Source organism: Dendronephthya gigantea, unplaced genomic scaffold (genome assembly GCF_004324835.1).
Source record: "Dendronephthya gigantea isolate DGI-Jeju-01 unplaced genomic scaffold, DenGig_1.0 000234F, whole genome shotgun sequence".
Classification (NCBI taxonomy): domain Eukaryota; kingdom Metazoa; phylum Cnidaria; class Anthozoa; order Malacalcyonacea; family Nephtheidae; genus Dendronephthya; species Dendronephthya gigantea.
In genome coordinates this window covers 81,023-93,405 of record NW_021163244.1, presented here as the reverse complement: position 1 = coordinate 93,405, position 12,383 = coordinate 81,023, and the positions used below count along the sequence as shown (strand labels likewise).

The window sequence follows — 12,383 nt, the reverse complement described above, 5'->3', positions numbered from 1 at the left end:
GCCTATCTGCATGCTTTCCATTTGCCAATATATACCTCAAATACAATATTACCACCATTTCATTACTGAAGCTCTCTTCTCCTTGGACCTTTTCCTCATTTCTCTCCAACAAACCTCTTGTGCACTTTAAACACTACATGTTGTGGCTTTAAACTATTTCACCACATAGACCAGTTGTTTTAAGGCCCTTTTGTGGATGACTAATACTAAAAATATTACATGTTGTGCATTGTAAACATACAATGTGTGTGTAACTGTTTTCCAGTTAAACTATCTTGCTACAAACAAGGTTTCGCTTTTTCCCTAACTTCTTGACGAATTTAGAAATTCGCTCTCTGAGCTAAATTTTACCTATGTAGTCTAGATGCTTAAACAAGTGCATTTGGTCAAACCAGACTACCTAGCCAAACATATATATTTCCCGTCATAAATTAGGCTTTTGGTTTAAAGTACATATCTAGAAAGTGCTTTGTGGGATGGTTTGTCGATCATTGTCACTTCTTTTTAATAATTGACTGTTTTTTTTACATCAGAAGTTTAACAAAAGAACTGGAGTTAATGCGATGTGATAGTCGTCGATGTAAAGAGGAACTCAACAAGACAGAGCTGAGAACTCGGGAGCTGGAGAAGATGCTTAAAGGAAAAGATTGGATGATTTCTGATTTGGAAAACACTAATAAGTTTTAGGTCACAGATCTCGAAGCACAACTGGAATATATGAGGAGAATGGGAGACAACTTACAGGAGGATTTATAAGAAAACATGCCGAATTGGATCGCTTTGCTCAGGAAAAAGAAGAAATGTTGGCCAACGCTAAACAAGTAAGTCGCTATTGTAAATGTAGACTAAGCCTTAATAACCGGACTAAAAATCTCAGGAGGCTGGTAACACAGTAAGTTTTTTCTCTGGTGATATAGTTTTCTTGAGTAATTTGCGTTGTTTCCATGAACTGGGCAAATAGAACCTATGTATAATACTTTCACGCAATGTATATATCATCACGTCTAGACAGGACGAGACTTTTATCATGCAGGCTAGCTGGGAAAGCCTTGGCATGTTTATGCAAAAGGAAAGGTCAGAAGTGTGTATGCATGAGTACAGTTCAACATATCTTGACACCACTGATCTTGCAGTTCTTTAACTTTCGCATGTATGCAGGTAAAAAATAACTCAAACCAGTCAACTATGATCATTGCATGTTGCATGAGAATTGCATCTAAGTTTGGTTTGTTGAAAAATAAAATCTATGAAATTCTGCAGAGTGGATTTCTATTTAGACATCCTTTCAGACTGCCATAATTCGAATTCACTGTGTGAAATTCCTCAGGGGGGGAGGGACAGGGGAGAAGACCATGTATATTGAAATGGGTTCTTGCCTAAATCAATCACATTATGCATTTCTGATTTCTGTCCTAATGTATGTTCATTGGCGGATCTGGCGTAAGTCGAAATGCATTATTTATTTTGATTGTGAACCTCCAAAGGTTCATTACTCGTGTCTCGTGTCTACGAGTAGCTTTTTTTGAAAATATTTTTAAGTCTCAATATGTCCAAAATACAAATGTGAGCTGTTCTAATTTATTTTTACTAACCTAAGCTCTGCCACAGGGCATGTCTATTTCAAAACTTAGAATATATCCGCTTTTGAACCGAAAAACCATATTTAACCTATAATACTAGGCTGTTGGAACGCCTTATTATGACTTTCATGAATTCATCCGTTCAAGAATTGTGCTTTTGAACAAGTTGATGTTGAAATTCGACAACTTTTTAACAATTCGAGAGGAACGACTTGATTTTTTTATTACACAGGCTAAATCAATCAATCGCAGACTGAAAGAGCAAGATGGACCAACAGAACCAGGAATTTTCCAGATTAACTGTAGCAAAGGATGTTGAATGGGAAACGTTGCACCAACAGGGGGATCAGATGAGATCTGAACTCGCGCAAAGAAAAAAATAATCTTGAGAGGTGCGAATAAACGTTGAATATAACTTTGTTTTCTCGATTGTTTTTAAATTCCGACCTATCGTAAAACGCTCCTCAATAATTGCAGGCTCACCGTATGAGGTGATTTTTCACGGGGCTTAAACATATCTGGTAAGATAAACCTAGCCATTAAAGCCATTCCATCTATCCGTCTAAAACATCTCCTTTGCTGAGCTGAAGTACAACTATGTGTTAATGAATATTGTACTATAAATAAGTATTGATAATTAACGATTTTTTAGGATAAAGAAAAAGTGTAAAAGATCGAAAATCGTAAAAAAACATACCTGCAATCGCCATTTTTCTAAATTACGGATCCTGTTATGTTTTGATATTACTGGTCGTGTATCGTGTTGAAAATTTGTAGTAAAGATGTAATCTCAGGTCTTGATTCAACTTTTTTCTTTAGGAGGCAGAAAGAGTTGTCTTTATCTTTGGAGAGAGAGTCGTCGTTGGAACGTTCTAGGGCTCAGCTAGAGTTAGATTAGCAGCGCAGATATGAATAGGAAGAAAGAACTGGGTATGATAAACAAGAAGAACTAGTTAAGAATTTAACACAAGGCAAAGAAGAGGTGAATAAATATCAATATGCAAATATGTAATATGTAAAATGTTACACCCCTTTCCATTGCCTCTACCCTACTTTTTTTTAATTTGGAATCCCGTTGAAGTTTCAGCCCTACAAGGTCCATATGAAGTGATATAATGTTACTAAACTGATCATCAGGGACTTCAACGTCAACATTAAGGTTGATAGAACTCTTCTGTATTTTTTCACATCAGGCGTTATCGTTGGTGTAACAACAGAAACGTGAACTGCTTCACAAGGATAGTGTTATCCATATTTTGAAGACACAAAGAGATGAATCAGTTTCTATCCTCAAGCTTCATGGACTAACCGTGCCTTCCCAAATATCAGGTGAGTTTTACACCTTGATTGTAGGTAGATGGTAAACGCTTAGCGTTCGGTTTTTATACGGCGTATATGGGGCCCTAGCTCTTCCAGCTGGGCAGATTAACACAAATAGAGGAAATGATGTAAATTGAACAAAATTTTGTACAAGGTGTGACGGGGTGTAAAATCCTCGAGAAATTTTAAAAATGATCTAAAACATTGGTGCCAAATGAGATGGTTGTCCAATACTGTTGCAAGCATACGGGTCGTTCGTTTCGTAAAATTTTTTATACGGATGGTAAAGTGGTTTAGGCATTTCTATTCGTTAGAAGTAAGCAACCATTCATCCAAGCACCATTGGTATCGAATAGACTCTTAGTTTACGATCCGTAAATAGACTATGTCGATTCGTAAACGCATTTTGTCGACTAGAACATGAGGCATGGAAACTAGCGTGTGTCTAAGGCGAAAGCAGCTGTATCCCCAAACAGACTGTGTCCATTGGTAAATAGGGCAAGTTGTGTCTATAGGATAAGGCGATGAAGAAATTGTCGATCCGTACCATTGGTATCAAATGGACCGTTGGTTTACGATCCGTAAACAGATTTTGTCCATTGGTAAAAAGGAGATGTGCCAAGCTACAGACCCCTCTAAATCTTGTCGATCCGTACCATTGGTATCGAATGGACTGTTCGTTTACGATCCGTAAACAAACTGTATCGATTCGTAAATTGGGCCAGATGTGTCTAGGACAGGGCTCTCAAAAGCTTGTCGATCTGTACCATTGGTATCGAATGGACTGTTCGTTTACGATCCGTAAACAAACTGTGTCAATTCGTAAATAGGGCATGATGTGTCTAGGATAGGGCTCTGAAAAAGTTGTCGATCCGTACCAATGGTGTCGAATGGACTGTTCGTTTACGATCCGTAAACAGAGTGTGTCGATTCGTAAATATAGGGAAGATGTGTCTAGGATAGGCCTCTGAAAAGCTTGTCGATCCGTACCATTGGTATCAAATGGACTGTTCGTTTACGATCCGTAAACAGAGTGTGTCGATTCGTAAATAGGGCATGATGTGTCTAGGACAGGGCTCTCAAAAGCTTGTCGATCCGTACCATTGGTATCGAATGGACTGTTCGTTTACGATCCGTAAACAAACTTTGTCGATTCGTAAATAGGGCATGATGTGTCTAGGATAGGGCTCTGAAAAAGTTGTCGATCCGTACCATTGGTGTCGAATGGACTGTTCGTTTACGATCCGTAGACAAACTGTGTCGATTCGTAAATAGGGCATGATGTGTCTAGGATAGGGCTCTGAAAAAGTTGTCGATCCGTACCATTGGAATCAAATGGACCGTTGGTTTACGATCCGTAAACAGATTTTGTCCATTGGTAAAAAGGAGATGTGCCAAGCTACAGACCCCTCTAAATCTTGTCGATCCGTACCATTGGTATCGAATGGACTGTTCGTTTACGATCCGTAAACAAACTGTGTCGATTCGTAAATTGGGCCAGATGTGTCTGGGATAGGCATCTGAAAAGCTTGTCGATCCGTACCATTGGTGTCGAATGGACGGTTCGTTTACGATCCGTAAAGACTGTGTCGATTCGTAAATAGGGCGAGATGTGTCTAGGACAGGTCTCTGAAAAGCTTGTCGATCCGTACCATTGGTATCAAATGGACTGTTCGTTTACGATCCGTAAACAGTCACGAAACGAAAATGTAGTTTACGAATGGTGAAAAAGGTTGTCGATCCGTATGCATGCGACAGTATTGGACATGTATGCCAAATGAGGCATTTTTTGAGATTGTTCTTGTATATCACAACTATGTAAATATAGTCTCTTTATCTAAATTCGTAATTCAACTAATGATTGTATGCCGTGGTAACAGGAAACTCATCGATTCCAAATTCAGTCTCCGTTATTCGCCGTAATAAAGTTGTTGAAAATAGATTGCAAGTCGAATCATGCTCCTCTCGTAGTGGCTATACTTAAAAGCCAGCTGATGTGCTTAAAGAGGTAACTGTCGCAAGATGTATAAACTTTAGATGCGGACGGAAATATATCAACCGAAAATATCTTAGTATTTTCGAAACTTTACTGATGATATTACTCGAAGTGTAACGCGCATGTAATTTTCACTGAAATAACGCGATTTTTCTTCATGGCCAAAACACTTGACACATTCCAAAATTCTTTTGAGTTTGTGCTGATGTAATTGAGGACATACCCTGCGCTCGCGAATCTGAAACCTTCACATCGATACCTCCCCCATTGCTTCGCAAGATTTTATCATTTCTCTAGATTTTATCATTCATGCATGTTTCACAAATCTCAATTGTGACAAAAGCATGACGTTTTCGTCCGGGTTAAGTTCAGACTTATCTTTTCTTGTTACAGTCGAAGATGTTGCACCAGCAGCGAATATGAATAATGAAGAACTTCAAGTTCAGAACGAAAATTTGCGTCATGTTATTCATCAAATGATAGAGGATTTGGAGGATTTGACGAAACAGTTGACTCAACGTACCACTGGATCGATTACTAATGCAGGAGATGGCGTACCAATCAGAGAAGGTATTTGTATGATAATAAAGCAGGAATATATTTCATAACAAAACAATTTCAAAAATTTAAAGCCAGATTGTGTTCTATACATGGATGATTTTAATTTTTTCTTAAAACCTTATCTTTAATATAGCTACTCTACTGTAGCCTGGGTTTGACCCCCCGTAGCTTATTATAGGCGATCCCCGTTCTACTCTACATATATAGCTTCTGTATTTTGAAAGACATATTTTTAGAATGACTAATCGTTATAGTGATCGTAACAAAGATCAGTGTGAATGGAGTTAATCTGGTATTTTTTTACTAAACATTTCAGAATATGTGACAAGTCTGGAAAAAGAAATTCGAGAAGTGAAGGCGAGAAACCGCGAACTGACCCAATCCATGGCTAATACAAATGCTAAAACTGAAAATACTGAGCCAACTTACGTTTTAGATTGAAGTAAGGATGATGTTCATGTAAGAGGTCTGGTGGCACAGCTGAACAGCACAATCGGTAAGTGGTAGATAACAAAGTTCAACCATACAACAGCAGTTCAAAAAGTTTAAACATAGCAAAAAGCTTAAACATAGCGTCATTAAATTGAAACATTACCTCATCCCCCGCATACCCAGCAGTTTTCATTGTGTTATCTGAATAGTTATAGTTGAACGTTGAATTAGTTTTCTGTGTCTAATGTCAAATTTTAACCTACAATGTCCTGAATAATTTCTGCGGGTTTTCACTCCGCGCGCGGGTAGCATAAAAAACAACCCCTACATACATTGCCTCGATATGCTGATTTATTACACCGAGTTACATAACTGTTCACTATCTTTACTGCAAATATTTCCGTTAAGTCAAATATTTGACTTTCAAGTTGCGTAATTTTGTGGGTCATTAAAAAAACACTATAGCATGTTGATTAGCCCTGAGAATTTACCCAAGTGAAAATTTGAAAAAAATGCCTGTATTTTTTTGCAAAATACAACTGGGGTATCAAGGATTAAGATTTTTTTAAGAGGTGATATTCCAATCGCATTGTACTATTGACCATGGTAACTTAAATTGTGGGAATCGCACAAAAGGCATTCTGTATTAACCGACTAGATTTTCAGATAAGGTATATAATATAATTGTCTATTTCACAATATATATTCTTGCACGTCTTTAGGTAGTTTACGCCAAGAGAAATTTGATCTTACATCTCAATTAAGAAAATGTGAAGCAACTATCCTTCATCTTCAAGGTTTACTTCATCATTCTTCAGAAGAGGTGAGTCTTCTTCTCTAAATGGCTATAGGTCAATTGCATGATCAACGGTCTTTCTCTTTTTAGGTTCGTCAGAAGCAACAAAACATTGACCAACTTCACTATCAGTTGGCAACAGAGAATCGTCGGGCCAACGAAGAAATAAATTGGCTTTGAAACAGCAAAACTCTGATCTCAAGCTGCAGGTAACCCAAGCAAGACACCAGGCTGACGAATTTTACAAAACGGGTTTGGAGAGAAATATTGATGCTGTATCATTAGGAAACCAGGTTAGTTCAATGATATTGTTAAATAACTAGATCGCAGATGCAAAATGGAAATAATAAACACATTCTTTAGGTATATAACATTAAAACAAATTAAACATGTAAATGTATCACAGTCTGAAGCTTATCGGTGAAACCGCTTTCAATTGTACTTTCCCGTGTTGTTGGTTAATTTGCATTAATTTATATGCGCTTTTAAAACCGCAAGCAGTTAAGAGAGGATTTGATTAGTTACATTCCTGCCGGATGTTAGTAACATCCTGGGAGATTCACTGAGCAACAAAGCGAGCAGGTATAATGCTGAACCTGAAATATCAGTTGTGACAGTCGTACGCCTGTATTCTAAAAGCTCCTTCAAACTTGTTCACGACTGCCGTAGAACATTCTAAATCTACTAAATTGAAACGTATAGATTGTGATGTAACCCAATTAACCACTGTCGGTTGCTACACCATATATAGATGGCATATCCCTTGCTGTCCTGATCCACCTAAAATGGCGTGATATAGCTATGACGCTAAAGTAGCTATGACGCTATATAGTCAGTGTTGTTATATTTCATTCCAACCCGTTCACAATTGGTAAATTATGATCTTTTCCATTGAATGCGGCGGGAAAACCTAAAATTTCTCATCAACACATAACAAACCCTAAATTCACTGTAAAACTATTTAGTCAGAATTTGTATTTTAAACGTTTTCCTTTTTTCAGAAATCGCTGATATGAATTAAGGGAGTAGTATCGTCAGCTGAAGGATTACACACAAAACTACGTCAAGCTGCTCAACGGATTAATGGATTAACAAAAGAACGCGAACAGTTGATTAAAATGGGAAATAAGCTGAGAGCTAAATTGTTGAAATTTAAAGGTATTTGAAGGAATGTTTTGGTATATCTACTGTATTAAGATGGCATTAATGTATATACGTGATTAGTCGAAATAAATTACTGGAAGCTAGTGAATGAATATTGAATGCATTCTTCGTATAGTCATGACGCGTAACTTCTGCTGCTCGGAAAAGATTAACTGTGCAAAGATTTCCCGCGATGATTACGTCACTACCACATGTAGACGTGACCAGGCCCCAGAACACCGCGGGAAAACGTCTGCACACTGCGCACGCCAGCCGGTAAAAAGGAATATGGCGGAAAATTTCAATAGGAACAGTTGAAACAAAACATGCGTGTTCATTGATAAGATATAAGTTAAACCTACGTGAAAATGTACTGAAAACGGGTGGACTAAACATTCGTTTAATACGTCCTAGCGTCCAAGTATGAAATGAAATTGTTTTGCAGGGTGTCTCAGAACATTTTTGATAAATTGTTAAGAACAAAAGTTTAAACCTATATTATAGAAGTTGAAAAAAACCACAATTATTGAGAACACGAAAATTTCTTGTTTCTCCGCAGCGTTCCCGCTTTGACATTATGAGAGAAACTGAAATGTGAAATCGATTACATTTAGTGTACCGCTGTCACCGTTTCGATCTTAGAATCTCATTCTTTCGTTATATTAGGAGAAAGAAAATCACCTTCAATTGAAGCAAGTCAATCATTCAAAGATCCGCAGAATGTGGCGCAAACATCCCGATCCCAACTACGGGGTTTGGAACAATTGCAATATCAACTAACAAGCAAAGAACTGCGGTATGCACAGAGAACACTAGCGAGGAATAATGATCAGCATTCGCTATCTCCTCGGAAAAATAATTCCGCGTCGGCCGAAACACTTCAAAAACACTCCCAAAAGGCGGAACTCACAGAAAATGCAGGCTTACCAGAAACGTCTACTGGGCGTGACGACATCGTCTCACTATGGCAACCTTCGTTCTCATCACACGACCGCGCGTCATTACAAGTTGTCTGGAAACTACTAGACGAGGACAGTCCTGGATTCACCCCTCGCGGAAATGGCGGGGACGAAGTCGGCAAGTCTCAGCTTCGGGAAAGTTCCTCAACTACGGACAGTTTCACGGTCAAAGGTCAGCCTAGTCACGTGCATCTCAAGCCAGAGAGTTCCAAGGCTGCGCAGTCTGTCAAGGCAGCTGGTAAATGGACACCCTCCCAGGTAAAAGCGAAGATAATTAAGAAATTATAATATAAGAGACGAAGATATTCGTGAGGGATTGTAGATATTTTTATTCACCTATCATTTTGTTTTTAACCAGACCCGTCATTCATAGCAGGTGGAGGCTGTGCTGGGAATGCCGTTAGAGCTATGTTAAACCAACACAATCACAATAGGTTTTTTTAATAGTAAAGAGTAAAGTAAAAACACTAATTCACATTCACTATCGCAATCGCTATTTGATAGTCAAGTTGAGCCTCACTTCCAATCTGTCCGTAATTATCCAAATTTCTTACTTACTATTGATCCTCGTGCAGTATTAATTTATACCTATGACGTTTGCATGCATTATGATAATTATCCTACATCCGCACAATTTCCAACACACTTCCCCTATTTGATTCTCGAAGAAGCGAATATAAAAAATTGTGCCTCGTTCAGTGTTCACCGTCCCAATAAATGTTAACTCGATTAATATCTAATTTTACGCAACTGCTCGAAATATATGTTGAAATCTAAAGCACTAAGTTCTATACTGTCTTTCGTGTACGACCAGATCTAATGATCTTGATCTAATGACCTGTATCTTCAATTGGCTCCTGGAACTTAGCTAGACTCCTTGGCGCGGTCACGTTCTCTGGTAGGCTTTTCTCCCACGCTGTCCATCTAGCTTCTCCCACGCTGTCCTCTAGGCAGTTTGGCGTCCCAGGGGACCTTCGCGTCACAACACTCGCGGGGAGAGGAACTTTCCTTGCAGAGTAATGGGCGAAATCAACCCGAGATGATCATAAACTTTCGCGATCTTCCCGAGGACTCCTCTCTTCGTCGGACTTGCTGGGTCAGCAGGAAATTCGATTTTGTATGGCTTGAGCATGTATGGCTTAGGCGGCCAAAGGAGTGGAAATTCGGTCCCAAGTGGCTTGGACCTCACACTATTTTAGGAAGACTAGGCGTAAATTATAAGATTAGATAAGAAACAGGTCGAGAGTTCATGGTCCATCACGACAATCTAAAACCTTACTTTATGCCTACTGAGCAGGGAAAGTTTGCTTGTCCTGGTTTGTTTGTCCTGGTCAGGAATCGGGAGATTTTGATCGTAGTTTCTGTATCAACTTTTAACGTTTTCGGGACAAAAACTAATGTGAGAAGAAAGTGTGGCGCTCGATCAAAATGATTGCGTAAATAATACATATCGCAATACATAATCTTGTAACTACAATTTGCTAGAGGAACATGATGATTAAGGGATTATGATACGTAATGACGGAATGTAATATAAGAAAGAAATTGATATAAATAAATCAGACTGGGGCTGGTAGCCGTGCTGTGACCGACAGTGACTGTGCCTTATAGGATCTTAGGTGTACGCTGCTTGGAAACGAAGATGTTGTGACGGATGGTACCGTGTAAACGCAGCTTAAGAGAAGTAGAGTTATTTAATATCTGTTGCGTTATAATGGAGATTTGGAGTACAATTTCAGCTATGAAATAAGTGGCAAATGTTGAAACATTCTAATGAATCTGAATTGCCATTTTCCTCAAATTTTAATTTGTGACCTGTGAAATCAGACTTGACTTCATTAAAAATACAAAACAATCGCACCGTAACCATTTGCTTCACCAGGGCCGCATATAACTAGCTTATGGTGAAATAACGCTGTTCCTTTTCTCAATGGACTCCTTACCTATGATATTTTAGCGTCAGCACAAATGAATCAATTAGGTTAAAGCCACGAATAAGATTCAGGTTTGTGCGTTTTAGACAAAATAGAAATCATCATCATCAAAGCAAACGTATATAAACTTATGTAAAATCCTTCGAAAAAAGGTTGTGTAAAATAAAAAAATAAAATAAATTTAAACAGTGTGGTGATTCTCCTGAAGTTCTACTGGTCTAGTGGTGAACGCAATGCTCTCCCATGATTCAAACTTGGGGTTCGGGTCCAGGCATGTCCGTTTTTCATTATGTCCTTCGTGAAAAAGATGAATAAATCAAATAATCATAACCATTCAGCACATGATCTCGTAGTCTAGTAGTGAAGACAATGGTCTCCCAAGTGGTAAATCGATGGTTCGAATCTTACGATAACCGTATTTTCATTATGAACTTCGTGAAAATGATAAAGTAAATCAAATAATCGTAACCGTTCAGCACAAGATCCCGTTGTCTTGTGGTGAAGGCAATGGTCTCACAAGTGGTAAATCGATGGTTCGAATCTTACAATAACCGTTTTTTTTTATGAACTTCGTGAAAAAGATGAAGTAAATTAAATACCCAAAGCCATTCAGCAGAAGATCTTGTAGTCAAGTGTCGGAGATAATGGTCTCCCAAGTGGTAAATCGATGGTTCAGTTCCTATCATAACTACTTCTCATTATGAACTTTGTGAAAAGGATTATGTAAGTTAAATAAACATAGCCTTTTAGCACAAGAAATTGTAGTCTAATGGTCAGATGTTGGTCTCATGTGTTGAAAGTCGGAGGTTCGAATCTCGTTTGGAAATTTTCGTTATTAATATTACATGTTAAGGTTATGGCGAAAAGTTTGTGTAGGCTTCCAACAATCGCTAGTTAGCCTTGTGGTAAAGTCGTGCACTATCAAGTACAAGATCGTGGTATCAGGAACAGAATGGTACGTTTCTCATGGCGGAAAGACAGAAAAAGGGTAGGTATGTTGTTCGGGTTTATACTCGGTTAATCTTTGGAAATCGAAGTTAATCTTTAAGGAAATCAGAGGATAAGTAGGGTGAATGAGGGGTATATGAGTACAAAAAGACTTAGTAATTGGGCGGCCTCGGCTCCCGGGAGCAGGGGGAGGGTATAGGTGAGCAAACAGTATGTAAAACGTTGAAGTCTTTTTGTACTCATTTAAACCTCTATACCCCTATTTATCCTCCTATCTAGAAAAGCGGGCGAGTGAACGGGAAACACAACTCGAGGAGTGCATGCCGCATGCGATTTTCGCACGAAGCTTCCAACCATGTTCCCAAGACCTTTATAGAGGGGGGGTTGAGGTTGGGGGGGAAACTGGTCCTATTTTAATAATATCGCTGCTATTTCGCCGTTTAACAAGATGATGTGGTCGTGTATGGCCGCGTTGACAGACACCGCAGAAATTGGTGTTTAAGACGTTTCAACCCGAAAATCTAATCGCTGGTTCACAATTGTGCATTTCTGTATCGCCCTATCAAAGAGAAACCTTTTGAATATCTTAAAAAAGTTCAATTTTTCTTCTGAATACGCATTCTGCAATCTTTTGACAGCTCATCATACACATCTGACCGCTGTGAAATGGCCATTTTGAGGCTTAAAGTATACACAAGGTTATTAATTCAGACG

General features: G+C 38.6%; 1 long non-coding RNA gene across 4 annotated transcripts; it reads left to right on the top strand.

The window, feature by feature from the left end:
- On the top strand, nucleotides 1-9,215 carry LOC114540425. 4 transcript variants are annotated; one of them, XR_003689053.1, is made up of 11 exons: nucleotides 1-821; nucleotides 1,813-1,972; nucleotides 2,058-2,101; nucleotides 2,400-2,562; nucleotides 2,774-2,909; nucleotides 5,290-5,466; nucleotides 5,774-5,899; nucleotides 6,612-6,686; nucleotides 6,776-6,978; nucleotides 7,687-7,843; nucleotides 8,495-9,215. It is a non-coding gene; the product is annotated as an uncharacterized LOC114540425 (long non-coding RNA). The 4 variants fall into 4 exon arrangements; XR_003689052.1 differs by lacking the exon at nucleotides 2,058-2,101; XR_003689054.1 differs by lacking the exon at nucleotides 2,058-2,101 and having other exon boundaries at nucleotides 6,612-6,712.
- The last annotated feature ends 3,168 nt before the right edge of the window (nucleotides 9,216-12,383 follow it).